Below are 13,298 nucleotides of genomic sequence, written 5' to 3'. Positions count from 1 at the left end.
TCGTAGCCCCACCCCCTAAAGATTGTGAAAACAGCCTTCTTTCAAGCATTATATCAAGTATTATGGGTAACATTTTTGGAGGTGCATCGTTTATTCCAAAATCTGCAGTTGACCAACTAACCAATAATCTGCAATGCACCAATCTTTAAAAAAAAGTAAGGTGATGGTGAAGTCCGGTGAACTCCAGACACCATCGTGAATCAAATCTCCATCGGATTCATGATTTGACTAATAAGGTTTGCTCTAATAATGAAGTCAGACAGGTCTAACCACATTAGCCCCGCTGAAATTAGACATTTAATTGCATGAATTTCTCAGTGCAGCAGTCGGGGAGGCATGGCCCACAAATCTATTATCGCAAATTCTCCCTCTCATAAGCTCATCTCAGGCGCAGCCATGTGGCAACAAATGACTCGCCGCTGTGGCTCTTCGTCTCCATCAGGAGCAACAAGAAGAGGGGCCCGTGCTGTAACAGCAGACAGGAAGCAGAGGGGCCCGTGCTGTGACACAGACAGGAAGCAGAGAGGCCCGTGCTGTGACAGCAGACAGGAAGCAGAGAGGCCCGTGCTGTAACAGCAGACAGGAAGCAGAGGGGCCCGTGCTGTAACAGCAGACAGGAAGCAGAGAGGCCCGTGCTGTGACAGCAGACAGGAAGCAGAGAGGCCCGTGCTGTGACAGCAGACAGGAAGCAGAGAGGCCCGTGCTGTGACAGCAGACAGGAAGCAGAGGGGCCCGTGCTGTAACAGCAGACAGGAAGCAGAGGGGCCCGTGCTGTGACAGCAGACAGGAAGCAGAGGGGCCCGTGCTGTGATGGCAGACAGGAAGCAGAGAGGCCCGTGCTGTAACACAGACAGGAAGCAGAGAGGCCCGTGCTGTAACACAGACAGGAAGCAGAGAGGCCCGTGCTGTGATGGCAGACAGGAAGCAGAGAGGCCCGTGCTGTGATGGCAGACAGGAAGCAGAGAGGCCCGTGCTGTGATGGCAGACAGGAAGCAGAGAGGCCCGTGCTGTGATGGCAGACAGGAAGCAGAGAGGCCCGTGCTGTGACAGAGACAGAAAGCAGAGAGGCCCGTGCTGTAACAGCAGACAGGAAGCAGAGATGCCCGTGCTGTAACACAGACAGGAAGCAGAGAGGCCCGTGCTGTGATGGCAGACAGGAAGCAGAGAGGCCCGTGCTGTGATGGCAGACAGGAAGCAGAGAGGCCCGTGCTGTGATGGCAGACAGGAAGCAGAGAGGCCCGTGCTGTGATGGCAGACAGGAAGCAGAGAGGCCCGTGCTGTGACAGAGACAGGAAGCAGAGAGGCCCGTGCTGTGACAGAGACAGGAAGCAGAGAGGCCCGTGCTGTGACAGAGACAGGAAGCAGAGAGGCCCGTGCTGTGACAGCAGACAGGAAGCAGAGAGGCCCGTGCTGTGACACAGACAGGAAGCAGAGAGGCCCGTGCTGTGACACAGACAGGAAGCAGAGAGGCCCGTGCTGTGACAGAGACAGGAAGCAGAGAGGCCCGTGCTGTGACAACAGACAGGAAGCAGAGAGGCCCGTGCTGTGATGGCAGACAGGAAGCAGAGAGGCCCGTGCTGTGATGGCAGACAGGAAGCAGAGAGGCCCGTGCTGTGACAGAGACAGGAAGCAGAGAGGCCCGTGCTGTGATGGCAGACAGGAAGCAGAGAGGCCCGTGCTGTGACAGAGACAGGAAGCAGAGAGGCCCGTGCTGTGATGGCAGACAGGAAGCAGAGAGGCCCGTGCTGTGACAGAGACAGGAAGCAGAGAGGCCCGTGCTGTGATGGCAGACAGGAAGCAGAGAGGCCCGTGCTGTAACAGCAGACAGGAAGCAGAGGAGCCCCTGCTGTGATGGCAGACAGGAAGCAGAGGGGCCCGTGCTGTGATGGCAGACAGGAAGCAGAGAGGCCCGTGCTGTGACAGCAGACAGGAAGCAGAGAGGCCCGTGCTGTGACAGAGACAGGAAGCAGAGAGGCCCGTGCTGTGACAGCAGACAGGAAGCAGAGAGGCCCGTGCTGTGACAACAGACAGGAAGCAGAGAGGCCCGTGCTGTGACAACAGACAGGAAGCAGAGAGGCCCGTGCTGTGACAACAGACAGGAAGCAGAGAGGCCCGTGCTGTGACAACAGACAGGAAGCAGAGAGGCCCGTGCTGTGACACAGACAGGAAGCAGAGGGGCCCGTGCTGTGATGGCAGACAGGAAGCAGTCCATCACCTCCTACCTGCTGCTGTGACGGCAGACAGGAAGCAGTCCATCACCTCCTACCTGCTGCTGGCCCATGCTGTGACGGCAGACAGGAAGCAGTACATCACCTACCTGCTGCTGCTGGCCCATGCTGTGACGGCAGACAGGAAGCAGTACATCATCTTCTACCTGCTGCTGCATGGAGCTCCCATGCTGCTTCCCTATGAACGGGACCCAAAGGTGAGGCAGAAGGAAAAGGAAATGCTCCCATGATTATTCGGAAGAAATTAGTTTTGCCTACTTTAGTAATGATTTGTGACATCATCAGTGATGTCATAAATCAGTGAATTGTGATATCAGTGATGTCACTTGAGCAATTGTGATGTCATCAGTGATGTCACCGGTGATGTCACTCGAGCAATTGTGATGTCATCAGTGATGTAATAAATCCTTCCTGGCTGAGGCTATAAGTGGTGGGACCCTATCGCAAGATTACTAGTTGAGTTAAAATACCCCAAACTATTGTTACAGGTTTGGATTAATGCTGCTGCAGTGCTTTGTCAGGCTCAAGGACACACCCAGTGGTGATGACGGGTAGATGTGATGTGATACCAAGCACCCTCCACTAGCCACGATGCAACTTGAATACACCCCATTGTTTGTTTTAAGCATCTAACTTTAAAGCTTCTTTCCCCGTAAGCGGGCCCCAGAGTTAAAACCATTTAGAAAATGTCAGTCCCCTATAAATACAAAGCAAAGCAAAAATTAATAAAAAAAAAATGTGACATTGCCTGGTTAAATGTTTCCCCCGCCCTGTAGCCCAGCACTGGCATTCTCATATAGCGGAGTTAATGGAGTGGAGAAAAGCATGAATCACAACTTTCACAACTCTCAACTTTTTTAATTTCCTTCCTTTAGCAGCTGGGGGGGACTTTGACTTTATGCAAACTTGGCAGAAACTTCTTCATAGGGGGAGTGGACCTTGGTTGCACCACATGACCGGACAAGTATTGTGTATGATATTCATCTGAGACATCTGGGGGGAAGCGGGGCAGTCCATGTCACTTACTTCCCTGTCATTGGGGGTCTAATGGTGACAGGCAGTGAGTCAATGATGCAAATGGAGGGAAAGTGGTAGCTATAACACCCTGCAGAATAGAAAGTTTTCAGAAATTGAGAAAAAGTTATTCTCTATCTCTCTGGTGCACATACTGAGCATTTGACAAAGCGTTATCGCCTTGTGCCACGGACATGACATGTTTTCTACACATAGGAGACAATCTTAGCATCAACTGCAAATCCACCAAAGCCTCTTGAGTTGTTCCATCTACAACGAATGGGAGTGTGACTGTGACGGCTTGGCAGTATGGGCCTTCTTTGTGGTCCTCTTCCTCCCTGCTGTTGCCATGGTAACCGACATGGCGCTGACACCCCTGTGCCGGGTGTCCTCCCTATGATGACCTTGTTCTGGACGTTACACCCGAGCGTCCTTGCCATGTTTATTCTGTGCATTTTTTTTTTATCCACTTTGGTATCAACATTTCATCTTCGCTTGCCCACCACTCTGCACAGCTGACCGTCCTTTGTGTCCTTCCTAAGGCTCCTTACAGTATGTTTTTTTATTTACTAATTGAGGTTTCCATGGGAGTCCCTCCTTGTTCCTATTATATTAAGGGTTAAAGGCTTGGGGGGGTGGGGGGGGGGGTTATTTTAATTTGTTCTTACCTCTGCCACGGAGTTGTCTGGGCCTGGTTATTTTTTTGCCTGTTTGTTTATCTGTTTGTCTGCAGGATATCTCAAAAGTTCTGAACGGATTTGCACGGAACAGAAAAGCAGTTCATGGGCCAACTTAGAAGTGATTCACTTTCCTCGACCACTGGTGGCCAAAAGGGCAATGGGGGACCCAAAAAAATGTACCAGCATACACCCCCAAAAGCATCCCCAGCCCTATCACAGTCAACCTTTCCACCTTCTTCTCCAGTTTACTCTATGTGGTTATACGGCACATTGTGGGCACATATGAACTGGTGGGACAAACACGTTCTCTCTCTTGAGACAAGCTGTCTGGCTTGCTGCATACAATAGGAAGAACAGAAAATAGGGAAACAAGTCTGAATGGTACGTCTGGCGTTTCCCCCACTGATCGCAGGGCTGCATGTCATTACAGCAGCATCATATCTCCACTTGTCAGCACATCACATAAATGAAGAGTGTGTGTGTTTGTGTGTGTTTGTGTGTGTGTGTGTGTGTGTGTGTGTGTTTGTGTGTGTGTGTGTGTGTGTGTGTGTGTGTGTGTGTGTGTGTGTGTGTTGTCCTCAGAAAAACCTAATTTCCCTGTTTTATAGATGCTGTCATCATAGTGTATTGTCCTACGGGTAAAACTCTACTTCCCTCTGCATTTGGCTGCCTGGCTAATATATGTATCTGTCATCTGCAGAGCCGAGTGCCTGCGTCTCGCATTTCTGGCCAGTCCTCCAGATGTAATCGTTCCAAACTCTAGATCTAATCGTATGCCAGCGCATACGACAGGCTCTCTCCATGACTGGGTTTTGTAAGATCCACAGATTATCATACTCCAAAGAGGTGGCACAGAGGTGTGGAGATGACTCCGTAAGTTGGATTCGGCACAGCAATTTATCAGGCGGAACTGCTCCGGGGCACTGTGCCTATGGGGCAGGGGGGAAAGCAGGTGACTCGTTGCTTCCTTGCTCAATAGGCATTTCTGTGGGGCACGGTGGCGCAGTGGTAAGCGCTGTCGCCTCACAGCTAGAAGGTCCTGGGTTCGACTCCCACCTGGGACGCTGTGAGCGCTGAAGGAGTGCGTGCCCGTCCGCATGTCCTCGAGTGCCCACTCCCCGGGTAGGGTAGTCAAAAGGGCCTTTCTCTGGGGAGTTTGCATGTTCTCCCCGTGCCCCCTGGGGGTTTCCTTCATATAGGAACCCCACCCCAAAACATGCAATATCCTGGTTGCTGATGTGGTGCCTCCTCTGGTCGTTAGGGGCGCCTGTTCGGAGGGAGGGGAACTCGTTGGAATAGCGTCCTACCGGTGAAGCTTCCCCTGTCAGGTGAAAAGAAGCGGCTGGCTACTGCCCATGTCTCGGAGGAAGCATGGAGCCAGTTTCGGCTCTCCCCAGATCGGCAGAGGGTGGAGCAGCAACCAGGATAAATACATTAAAATTAGCACTAATGGGGGATAAAAATGGGATAAAAATATTGGGGGCAAAATATTTAAAAAATAATAAGAAAAATAGGCATTTCTGTAAACTTTTGCCGTTTTCTTGGGAATCTGCCAGCGTAAAATGTCTGAATGTATAGACGGTTTCAACTTGGCAACATAAACATTCTAAACTGCCCCTAGCTTACTTCCTCTTGCAGGAAATAAGCTAGGTTTCAAACGCCGTAGCAACACAATTCCATGAAAACCGTCTATAGTCGTCGTTTCTCCACCTTATGCCATGCCACACCTCGTTATGTCCAGGGACACTGGGACATTATGCCATGCCACACCTCATTATGTCCAGGGACACTGGGACATTAAAGAGGCAGTGTGGGAGGTGTTTGGTGTGTGTCCCAACGGTCAGCCGTAAACCAAACGGGCTTCAGCAGAGGACGGCCGCCTTGATGACGGGATCAACTTGGGAGAAATGATCTGTCCAGTAACGATGTGTCCCCACGACGTCTCTGAACGCTCATTTTCACCCTCTGCCTCTCTGGGGTTCCTTTATGTGCCTTTTCATGGGCAAACCATGCAGAGACAGACCATGCAGAATACCCCTGTCTGAAAAGCAAGTGCCGCCCGGCTGGTGCACATGTGTGTATATATTATTACACAGATGCAGAATAAAAGGGCCGTAGGACACGTTAGTCATGGTGTCTTCTCATGCATCTACAGTAGCTCTCAGACTGGACTAATTGTTGTGTAGTCATCCCTGCTGTGCTTCATCATCACATCCTGTGCGTGTACAGTTGCCTTTCCATCTCACCCACTGTCACAGTCGACCATTTCAAAACACATTTACAGCCCCCCTTCCAGGGCTGACAGCCATATACCTGAGCTAAGTCGCCCCATGCCAGACAAATAGCCAGCATTTCAATAAAAGTGCCATTTGTGGCTGTGATGGCGCTGACGGATGATTCCATTCCAATAAATGTGTGCAGTGCGCAGTAACTGTAAGTAATCCACCAATATGAATCATAGTGGTCTAATGATCAACTGGGGAAATGGCAAAACTGCATCCAAAACATTACTTCTGCCCATAATTATCCTATTTACTATCATTCAGAGATTTGCCCATAAATGTCGAAGCCAAACTTGAGATATTTAGTCCATTACTGTAGAGTCTCTTTGCTTGGATTTTATGTTGATGAAGTTTGGCTTCCTTTGTCTGTTCAGCCATGGTGGCTATCGCTAGTTATGCTAACTACCCAGTCAGTTCTTCTTTTTATTCCAGACAAACCAGAAAGGTAAAATGCACCCCATTCACTGCCTTTGCACTGAGGGATTATTTTTAAGCGGTGTTGTTGAGTCACTTATATCAATCGGCAATAGAGAGTAGCAAAATGGACATTTATTTAGGCTACATGAACCTGTTGCAGGTAATTACTAAAGCCACCGAACATGGAAGCCTCAAATGCTATTGTTTGAACACATCCCTCCCACCCACTGAAGATGATGGTGTGAACTAGTGTCCTCTAGTAAGAGAGTGGCGTCAGCGGAGGACCAAAATGCAAGAATCATTAGCCAATGAACAGCCAGGAATGGGTCTCGCGCTACTTTTGCATGCTAAAATAAAGCAGATAATGTACAATTTGATTCATTTCAAGGGATGAAAAACCCTTTCAAAGTACAACACTGTCTATTTTGATGCAACTCGACAGTGCTGCTTTTTTTACTGAAGAGTTCCACTTTCTACTTCCTGGAAAAAAACTGGTCCATTGGAGTGAATGGAGATGTCAGAACTCTTCTATTATACGGCTCTGGTGTGAACTATCCAAACACAACAGCTGCTCCACTGCCCTCCTAACCCAAGAGCCTCCAGCACATGAGCGCGCACAGAGATTTATTAAACTGAGAGAGAGCAAAACCCTGTGACTCACATCTGGCTTCAGCTCCTCGAGCAATATCAGTGGGAGTCAGGAAAAATCCTCTCTGAATGTTCTATTATGACTGGCGTTGTGTTATCAGATGACTTTTCAGCCTTTGCTGCTCTGGTTCTGCGCTCAAGCCGCTAAACAGCCATCACTCACTGTGGTATGGTCGGCTTGTCCTGTGGGACTGGTCAAGGTTGGGGGAAACAGATGTTTTCTTATGAAGATCTTTATTGGCTCTTGTATAGCAGCCTCACCCTTGGTGGACCGGGAATGTCAAATCAGCCTTTGTATCATTCCCAGTTTTGTCATCCAGGCAGGCGTTGGTGTGGTTATCTACTCAGTGGAAGATTAAACCGGTAATAAGTAAGACTTTTATTGCCACAACACAAAATGAGCATAATATATCTGCAGGGGCTTGATTAGGTTGTTGATCAGAACCAATGACTCAGCGATTCTTTCACCAGGTTATTTTATTTTTTATTTCTTGCCTTCTCCGCTTCTCTCCTCTTCTACCTGGCTCGGTAGTCATTGCCTGACAGTGCATTTGATACCCAGGGGTTCAACAACGGGCCTGAAAATTCTAACCCGAATCCAACTGACCCGAGTGAAGTGAAGCCCGAGCCCAGCTCTCCGGCCGAGACCATCACAGTAGCTAATGTGCTGTAATATGCTGTACCGAAAGCAAATTCTGCCGACTTTGTTGTGCAGTCCTTAATAAATGAATCTGAATCTGAATCACCTACAATACAGAAAGTCGGTTATTGCCAGAAAAGGCAATTTATGTCCAATCACACAGCACAACGGGGTGTGTGTGAGAGAGAGAGAGAGAGAGGAGCAAGCAGAAACGCCACAAACTAGCTGTGTTTTTTCGCCGTAAAGTTACAGCAAACAGGAGATGTTGGATGACTAAAATAAATAGCGACATTCTAAGTGGAGAAAGTCACAATTGACTCCAAAATTAGCAATCAGCACCATGGACAGCACTAGGCGCTCACTGCTCACATGTAAATGCAGGAGCTTGTACTGTACTGTAAATACACGCAGACATTGTTTTAATTTGATTGTTTTTGGGGGAGTTTGAGCAGCCCGAGCCCGACCCAACCCGACCGATTAGGATAAGTACTCGGCCCTACCCCGACAGCTCGGGCTGAGACTGTGAACTTTGAACTCCCACTTCAAGAGGGGAAACTCCAAGCTCCCATTTAGCCAACTGCATCCTCCACTCCCGTCACTGCATGGTGTGCTTTTCCACACCCTGCCTGACTCGCACACATTCAAAAGACCTGTATGAGAGCAGCACCTGGCTGTGAAATAAAGAGTGATTGACGTGAGAATGAACACATGTTACATTGTGTCCTAATACTGTAATTCAGTCTGATATGGAAAACCCACATAGCGGTCTTTCTCAATGCTTGTTGGACATTCGAACAAATCTAAATCTATGAGTCACTCAAAGAAACATGATAGTAGTAATAGAGAGAAAATATGACAAATTGCTTTTCCAGAATCCATCCGCTGAAAGCACATTTGGAGAAAGGACGGTGTACATTTATGCTTCAAATAAGACATGCAGCCTAAGTGTCTGGGAGGCTATAGTGAAAAAAATATGTTGTAAATTGCACCCCAACTGCTATTTGTAATTATGTATTTTCGAAATCAAAGAGCGGAAAACTGAGCGCCGAATTTGATTGTAGTTTGAGGGGCTCTTTGTAATTGATTGTAGCTTGAGGAAGTGTTTGTAATTGTAGTTTGAGGGGTTCTTTGTAATTGATATAATGGAGGGGGGGGGCTTTGAAATGAAAGCTGTAGCGAGAGGCAGAGAAAAGCCTTTGTACACAGGCCCTTTGTCTGTCTGTGCAGAGGCGACACACTGATATGACGGACTGCTTTATTTGGTAAGAATTTAGGACTTTGGATTCCTCCCACATTATTGCTCCAGCCACATCAGAGAGCGCCCTATCTCTCTCAACAGCTACATCAGAGAGCGCCCTCTCTCTCTCTCTCAACAGCTACATCAGAGAGTGCCCTCTTTCTCCCAACAGCCGGAAAACACAGGCTCGGCGCTGTTCAGCATCCTCGGTGCTTCATTGTGGGCAGCAGGAAAGAAGGAATGTCTAATTTTTTGGGGGGGTATCTTCTTGGCACGAGCGGCTCCCTAAAGCAACAGCCAAATCCTTCAGATGATGAACCCGATGTCAGGATGTCCTCAGATCTCAGAAAGTACCTTCATACTGTTCGACAGCAGCACTTGCATTCTTTTTGGTGGTGGTCCAATATTCTCGTCCCAGATTATTTGGAAGGGAGAATACAAGAAGTTCACTGATCACCAGAAAGAGCATTGATGGAAAAGCACAGAGTTTGGTTCTCAAGATTCAAGATTCACTTTAATAGCCACAGTAAGTAATCAGATTACAAACGAGGAATTTGACTTTAAGTATGCAGCGCAGCGGTTACATCAATAGTAGAAGACAAAGCAATACAGAAAAACAATCACAATATAAAGTCCTTTAAAGTGACATACATGTATGATGGGGGAATAGGATGACAGTGGGGGGGGACCCCAGCCCGGCCGTTACTCAGGGGGCATGGGGGGAAGGGGGGGTGATGAAGTCCTTATTTGTGGGGGCTTTCGTTTGAAGAGGCGGATGGCAGTTGGGAAGAAACTGGGAAGTATTATTTTCATAGTAGCTTTTGTTATGGTGACATCCGTTTGTCATTCATGAGCTCATCTAGCTGTCAATCACTAGGCATTGTTGAATGAATGTGGACTTACTGTAATGGCAGTGGCTGTCAGCCACTGAACACCATGCTGGGTTGAAGAAGACTTGAAACTTGCGATGTGTTTGCTGAGGTCATAAATCAAGTGAGAAGTAGGGTCATTTTCCCATTGACTTCCATACAATCTGACTTTTTTTTGCAGCCATTGCTGGCCATTGGAAAGAATGCAGGTTTAAGGCACTTCCGCATTGGCTGAAATTTTCAGAACCGAATGTTGCCCCATGGAACCAAACGACACATACAGAACAAAGCACAGACTCTGGCCCTGAGAGTAAGGCAGTGACAATGTCATGTTTCATCTATTTAAAAGAACATTGCACACCAAGCACAAATTCTGGTGCAAAGACCATGCAGGCGTAACATTTCAAGGATTGACTTCATGTATTATTATGAGCTAATGCTTTGCACTCTGCTGCCAAACTTTCATGCACTACACCATTACCCCTCTACCGGTTTCAATTTATGAGACTGAAGACATTTTTCTCACTTTCAAATTGATTACCTGAGCTTTTCACACACAAGAATGAAAACAGCTGCATGAAAATGTTATCCCCAGACAACAATCACTAAGACAACTTCTTCCTCTGAATGCAAAATCAAGGAGGAACCAAGGCATTCTTCCTCTATCGATCTCTATTAAATAAATGAAGGCCTTTTATACCACTGGCATACTGTACCAACAAGGAAATCTGAAAACTCAGTTGAAATGCACAAGTAAAGTTTATTTGTATAACGCCTTTCACAGATAGAATCACAAAGTGCTTTTTAAAAACAATAGCAATGACACAATCAGCACAGTGCCATGCAGATTAAAATGACCTGCCATAACAGACAAAACGGGAACAGACACACAGTATAAAGGACAAAAGTTCAAAACACAGAAGAGGAAATAAACCCACAAGAGCAAATAAAATCAACATGGATCAAACGGCTGCAGGTTAACTAAAGGTCTGTCTGAATAAGAATGTTTTCAGCTGCTTTTTAAAGATGCCATAAGGATAAGAAACATCCCAATGACAAGAGGAGGACAAAACGGCTTGAAAAGCACGGTTGCTTTAAAATGAGTACAAGAGACGTCTAGTAGTTTTTGTTCAGACAAGCTCAGATTAGTATAAGAGAGAATAATGACAGCAATATGCTGGGGTGTTTGACCATGCAAGGCTCTAAACTTGAAAAGTTAGCAGTAGCACCACTACTTTAAAATGGATCCGGAAATGTATTGGAAGCCAGTGCAGAGAGGATAACATTGGCCTAATATAAGATCTCTTGTTTCCTGTTAAAAGCCACGCAGATGCATTTTGGACCGTTTGGAAATGGCCCAGAGATGTTTTATTCCAACAGGTAAAAATAGTGTTTACAAAAATCTAAACAGGAAGAAATAAAAGCATGAATAATCATCTCCAGTTCAACCTTTGACTGACAAATCTAAGTGTGGCTGATGCAGTGTTGGGCAAGTTACTTTCAAAATGTAATATACGCTATTGTACAGGCTGTGCAACATAAATAAGCATTGTTTTTTGGTGAAGTGTCCCTTTAAAGGTGCTATGTGTATGCATTATTTAAACTAGCTAATCAATATATCGATTGCTAATGGATTCTGACACCTCGGTATAATTACTGTAAACAAATAAACACCAGTACACAGTATGCTGTACAGGCTGTAGCCTACTGTACTGTATGCTGTCATTTCACATTTTTTATTCTCAGTTAGTTGTAGCCGGCTGCTACAACTGCTGCTGTTATTTTGCAAAGCCTTCAGATGCTGTAATCCAAACTATCCATTGTTCTATTGTTGAAATTGTCAGTTGTGTAAATTAATTAAATCCGCATCACTCTATTTCTGTTTTGTTTTTGTTTGATGTATCCGGTTACAGCAGTATTTGCCCGGCAGCAGCCCAGTTTCCCCGGGCGATAATCAAACTTTCATCCTATCTTATCTTAATCTGTGTGTTTTCCAGGGAGAGCAATGTGATTTCAGTGAGGATGGCACGCATGCTGCCAGCTGTAAAACGGACCGTGAACTTCAGCTTTTGTCTTTGAAGCTCCAATCATCCAGATGTTTCCCCCCACCACCAACACATCACAAATATACATCATGGGCAACAAAAGTGTTTTACTGCAGCTTCGCTCATGGCGACGATGATCCAATATGCTGTGTCAGCTTGCTCCATCCCCAATAACTGAGATGCTGTAGCAAAGAGTTTTAAAATCTGATATTGAACAGCATATTTTATTTAATTCGCAGCTACATCTGTGATTGTGTTTTTTTTTTACATTGTTTTCTTGCTTGTGGATTACAATTTACAACCCAAGCCTCATACATTGTAGTCTAGCCTCCTTGTCTGTGACTGTGGAGGACATCTTACTTCAATAGACACTCTGGCTTTCTGTAATGGCACTTAATGTCCTTGTGCATGCCCTCTCATAGCATATTCATATGCATCTAATAAGTCATTAGACTTATTGCTCCCTATGGAGCAGCTTTTGATAAAAAAAAAATCACTGGATTCCACATCATAAAGGTGTTTATTTGTTTACAGTAATTATACCGAGGTGTCAGAATCCATTAGAAATCGATATATTGATTAGCTCGTTTAAAGAATGCATACACATAGCACCTTTAAAGGGACACTTCACCAAACGGCAATGCTTATTTATTTTGCACATGATCTCACACATGTCCGAAAACTGTAAACCGTTTTGCAGACATTCATAGATTGTTTACACTTACTGAGAGTTGATTTGAGTTAAATTGATGCCAGTGATGTCTTATCGGAAGACTTAATAAAACCCAATGATTCAGTGCCGTCCTATGACATCACTGGCATCAACTTAACTCAAATCAACGGTCAATAACTGTCAAACTAAAGGAATGCCTGCAAAACTTTACAGTTTTCGGATATGTGTGAGATTGTGTGCAAAATAGATCAGTATTGGTTTTCGGTGACGTTTCCCATTAAGTGGCTGTAGAGGCAGGGATACCTCAGGAAAGCCTCCATGAGTGTTGGTGCTTGTCACCACCCCTGCTGATTATTGCCGAGGAGGATCCAGGCTGGTAGTCCTGGACAGAGTGAAGTCCCTTCAGAGCACACACTCCAGCTGGGATCAGCCCTCGATGGCCAGCTCTGTCCTGGAGCCTGCTATTCAGAGACGTGATAGAGCACACCAACATCTCATCTGAATGGCTTCTGTTGCCATGACACCACAGCTTCGCCTTGTTCACATGGCTGATGTTGACCTTTTT

The sequence above is a fragment of the Poromitra crassiceps genome (assembly GCF_964638095.1).
Source record: "Poromitra crassiceps genome assembly, chromosome: 9".
Lineage (NCBI taxonomy): Eukaryota > Metazoa > Chordata > Actinopteri > Beryciformes > Melamphaidae > Poromitra > Poromitra crassiceps.
Note: the sequence above shows the minus strand (reverse complement) of the source record.